The 5,505-nt window shown below is 41.0% G+C and overlaps 1 pseudogene; it reads right to left on the reverse strand.

The window, feature by feature from the left end:
• Positions 1 to 1,661: 1,661 nt before the first annotated feature.
• Positions 1,662 to 4,582, reverse strand: LOC110223845 (glutaredoxin-3 pseudogene; annotated as a pseudogene).
• Between the last annotated feature and the right edge of the window lie 923 nt (positions 4,583 to 5,505).

A 5,505-nucleotide genomic window follows, 5' to 3' on the forward strand; every position in this document is an offset into this window, starting at 1 on the left:
AGGCAGAGGGACAGAAGTATGAATATAACAGGGAGTTTTGGTATGGAAAAAATAGTTTCCCAATGACAATGAAAATCACATATAGAACTAATGTGGAAATATATTTAACATGATTGTACATGTATAACCTACATCATATTGTTTGCCACGTTAGGGGAGGGGGAAGGGAGGAGAAAGAAAAATTTGGAACTCAAAATTTTACAAGAACGAATGTTGAAAACTATCTTTACATGTAATTGGAAAAAAATAAAATACTATTAAGGAAAAAAAATCACATGTAGAGTTTCATGGTACTCTGAGTTCTTTTCCACTTCAGGGGTCTCTACCCTCCAGTCTAGTGCTATCAATCTGGAACACATAGTTATTTCCATTTGTAGTTAACTCTCTAGGAACTCTGAGTTCTTTCTCCTTTCATTAGTAGGGGTAGAGGGGCACCCCAGGGTAGTGCCAAAAGTCTGTAACAGTCCCTAGGCAAGGAGAAGGCCTACCTGGGAGAGAAAGGGAATTGTTTGTTATTTATGAGCTTGCTTATGAGTCCTGTCTGATAAATTAAAGTTTGTCCTATGTTATATTTATATTTATATATGAATGATTGATTAAATATTTATCATTTATATATAATTATTTATTTATATATTATATTTGAAGGGCATTTTAGTCTCTAAGTTTTTTTTATATAGCATCACAGATTGGGGCTGTATAGTCAACCTAGTCTAACCTCTCCTTTTATAAGAGGTGAGGTGATTTGCCCAAGGTGACAGGCAGCAGTAAGTAGCTCTGATTCCAATTCCAGTGCTATTTTTACTGCACCAGGGGACCTTAAAAATACAAAAGCCAAATTCCAATGTGCCCAAGGGAACCTCTTAATAAGGACACTAACCACAGAGATTATTGAGAGAAGCCTCTGAGATTGAACTCAGTGCATATGAGTACAGAATTTTGATAATGGTCCACAGGTCTCAGTGATGGTGGAGTGGGGTGGGGGTGCTGCATCCAGGAGGATTGGTCATTGAGCAAGATGATCCACCTATCTTTTAAAGGGCTTTACTTTACCTCTCTTCTGAATGTGTGGCTTGGAACTCTCTGAGCCTTGTCCTTGTACTTCCTACTACTCCTGGCAGCTATGATGGCTATTTGCATATGGCAGTCTTAGTATGTGCTTTAAAATAAGCCTTAGAGAGCCTCTTAAGGTGTTTGCTGTTTGAGGACAAATGAGGAAGTCATGACAGGAAGACTTGCTGAGAGCCTAGTGGCTATGGTTGAGAGTTCATACATTCGTGGGTTCCTCTGTCAGTGCTAGCTGTTCTGCAGGAATATTACCTGCAGCTAAATCTTCTTGGGAAAGAAAATGCTCTCTAACAGGAGAATGAGCCACCCATGCTAAGTTGGAAAGAAGATATAAACCTTAAGTGAGCTGCTCAGACAGCAGATCTGAGGTAAAAGTATTTGTCAATGTGTGTTTATAAGTCTTGAGTTTTAAAGCATTCTTTTTAAAGACACTTTTGAGATGTCGTGGGGGAACGAAAAAAGGGGGGGCGAATGTGACTGTGTACATGGAGCATGACCATGAGCAGGAAGGCCATACGCAGGTGATAAACAGGTGAAGAAGTCCTATGCTCCTCCCCAACTTCGCAAGACCGACTCATGAATTGTTTCCACGCTCAGGAAGTGCTTTGCGCAGCACGCTGCAGCCTTGCGGATTCACAAGTTTCTCCTTTCAGGAAAGGCAACAATTCGCCGTTTTCCTTCAGTTCTTTAAACATATCCAATCCTCCGACAAGCTCACTTTTCACGTACACCTGGGGATGCGTTGGCCAGTTGGAGTAAGCTTTTAGTCCTTGCCACACTTCCTCGTCCTCCAAGATATCAAACGTCTCAAAATCAATACCAGTGTCATTAAGAATTTCTGGAATTTGTTTGCTGAATCCGCATTTTGCCATTTGTTTGCTTTCTTTCATAAATAGCATCACAGAAGCTTTATTTGTCAGTACTTTGAGCCTTTCTTCTAGTTTGGGGACTTTGGGACAAATTTTATCGAGCTCATTAGATGCTTCCAATTCCTTAACAATTATCTAGACCTCCTATCAGATCTCCAGCCACATATAACTGAGGATAAATGGGCCAACTGGAGTATGTTTTGAGTCCTTGGCTCACGTTTTCATCCGAAATGATATCAAAACTGCTAAAATGAATATTAAGCTTGTTAAGAATTTCCACCATCTGCTTGCTGAAACCTCAGCGAGGTTCTTGTGGTGACCATGGAGCAGCCTTCGTCAGCTTCTTTAGACAAAGGTTAAGAACTTCCTACATGGATTCGACCCGGGGAAGACTTGGCACTCCTTCCTGGTCAGCTCAGGGGCGTGGGCGCCATATAACCCATCCACTCTCTGCGCGTTCTTAAAGAACAGAAAGGTCGGGACAGAACTAATTTCATATTTCTCAGACACTTCAGGAACAGCTTCCGTTTCCAACTTCACAAATGCCATTTGGGGGTATTCTTTGGCTAATTCCTCCATGACGTCATTCATCTGCGTGCACTGAGGAGCCCACGGTGCCCAGAAATGGATGACAACGAGGGACCTGGCCCAGAGGCGCAGCGGCTCCTCTAACTGCACTGGGGACGACCACCTCCAGCAGAACCCAGACTGGGGGGTCCCGGCCCGGCCCCTGCCCCGATCCCTTCCCACCACCTCGGACACCAGGCTGCCCACCGCCCGCGAGCTCCACTGCCACCGCTGTCAGGCAGGAGTAAAAGAAGTCTTCAATTTTAAGCATTTCTTTTGAAGTGGAATGGTACTATACTTGATCTATTTTGTACATTGATTAATTTTCTAGAAGGGACTTTGTTAATCCTTTTTTGAGGAGACCATAGACATGAGTCAAAGCTCAGCTTTGTTGAACATATTATCCCCTGAGTTCTGCTGTAGAGTGGAGGGCATAATGAGCCCGAGATAATGGAAAGGAAAAAGCCTGACCTCTCTCTGTAAGGGCGAGGTTGCCCCAGTACAGAATCCAGTCTGTATAAGTTAAGAGCTAAGACTTAGTGTGAGAGTCAAGGCCTCTGAATCTGAGGATCTTTTATAATCATCTTCAAACTGGTATTGTGTGTATGTGTGTCTATGTGTTTAAAATTCAGATTAATTTATAAATCTTCAGTCTTTAGAAATAACATTTAATTGAATATTATGAAGCTGGCTATCTTTATATCATTAATGTACCAGATCTACAGTTTGCCAAAGATATTATTCATGGGGACATTGAAAGGGATCTAAAATGTTAAGTCATTGCCTACTTATGTTCATTTCTTGTGTTCTTGTTTTAGGATCTACTGTGCCCGTAAGAGTCAATGATCACTAGGGAAAAACAAAGAATATAGGCCACTCCATACCCATTGTTGTTACTTAGTGGTTTTCAGTTGTGTCCAACTCTTCATGACCCATTTTTGGGTTTTCTTGGCAAAGATACTGGAGTGGTTCGCCATTTCCTTTTCCAGCTCATTTTGCCGATGAGGAAACGGAGGCAAACAGGGTTTGCCCAGTGACTTGCCTAGAGTCACGTAGCTAGTTAAGTGCCTGAGGTAGTATTTGAACTCAATTTTCCTGACTCCAGGCCCATACATCATCCACTGCACTACCTAGCGGCCATACACATTAATTCAGCCATAAAGAATGAAAGTGAAAAGAAATACTGGGAGACAGCATTTATATAGCACATAACAGGACATGACTTTTCATGTTTTTTACACAGTTTAGAACACACTAAAGACTGTATTCTGCTCATTTATGGAATGATGAAAAGAGCACTGAGCTAGGAGTCAGGAAAGACATGAGTTCATTGTCTAGTCCTACCACTACTGAGCCATGTGAGCTCAGGCAAGCAGTATCGCTTTTCTGGGCTTCAGTTTTCTTGGCTTTGAAATAATTTGATCTCTAATGTGTTTTCCAAATCAGCCACTCTGTGATTCTAGACTTCCCAGCAGCACTGACCATCTGGTCTTCAACAAAGAGCTACTCTTTTCATTTTAAGGGTACTCATCTGAAGAAGGAAGGATGGCTAAACCATTTTCAGATGCCCCTCTCTTGCCCTCATATAGAACTGTAGAGAAGGGGTCTTCAGCTTTTTCCAGTTTGCTTGTCTGAGTTTGAGTCACATTTACTTGAGGATTTTGTTTTGTATAGGTGTCAATAGGTTTCATCGCACTAATTGTGGCACAACTTGAAAAAATATTTCAAAATACTTTAAGAGAACCAAGCCCCAAACTTTTCTCCTTGGCACTTAGTAGGTATCATACAAATTCTTGTTACCTTTCTTTCTCCTTCTATCTTGAACTTAATTTATCTTTTATACTGCCCTTGTGTTAAATTATTGATGCCTAATTGGAAAGGACTCTTATTGACTATGTTCATATACCTGTCTGATAAATATTGACTTGACCATTATGCGCTGCCAATAGGTTATAAAATGGCATGTGAGGGCTTTGGCTGTGTGTGTAGGATGGTAGAAGCCTTACGTGGATACCTTTGTCCCTATTATCTGTAAGATAAGATGTAAAATACTGTTTGGCTTTTAAGCTCTTCGTCATCTTGCCCCTTGCCACTTTTCCAGTCTTCTTAGACTTTACTCTCCTCTACCTATTCTATGATCCAGTGACACTGGCCTTCTTGCTGTTCCTAACACAAGACACTTCATTTTCAGACTCTGGAAATTTTTACTGGCTATCTCCATGCCTGGAATGCTCTCATTCCTCATCTCTACCTCTTGGTTTGCATGGCTTTTTTTCAAGTGTCATCTAAAATCCCACTTTCTGCAAGAATCCTTTCCCTGTATCTCTTAATGCTAGTGCCTTCCCTTTGAGGTTACTCCCAATTTACTCTACATATATCTTTGTACATAGGCTTTTTTGCATGTTTTCTCCCCAATTAGAATATGCCCTCCTTAGGACAGGGACTATTTATTGTCTTTCTTTGTACCCTTAGCACTTAGCACAGTGTCTGGCATATAGTAAAGGCTTAGTATTGCTTATTGTAGGGACCAAGAGTGAGCTCAGGAAGCATGGAGCCTGCAACTGTATCGCTTCAACTCCAAATGGAGTTTAGGGACCTGAGAGGCTCAGATAAGAAAAACAATAATCATACTATGCCTTGGATTAGATTGTCCTGGTGCAGACTACACCACACAGAAATTTCACTGGTCAAACTACTTGGCATTTAGTAGGTGCTATATATATATATATATTGAGATGTGTGAAGAACACAGTATCATTACAGACCTCAGATAATTCATATTAAGATAAAAAAAATGCCATTATTCCTTCCAGAAATGCACAGCCCCTAGGCCTGATACAAAATCCCAATTCAGAAAGTAAGTCTGGGAAAATGAATACTACAATTAACAACTGTCACAACCAGGTCACAACATTAGATAATCTGATTTTTGACTGGAGAAAAGATTAGAGATTTCCTAAGATTTCCAGGTTGGGAGGGGGAAAGTGGACAGGAGCACTTT

Source organism: Phascolarctos cinereus, unplaced genomic scaffold, assembly GCF_003287225.1.
Source record: "Phascolarctos cinereus isolate Bilbo 61053 unplaced genomic scaffold, phaCin_HiC Scaffold_4;HRSCAF=312, whole genome shotgun sequence".
NCBI classification, from domain to species: Eukaryota; Metazoa; Chordata; class Mammalia; order Diprotodontia; family Phascolarctidae; genus Phascolarctos; species Phascolarctos cinereus.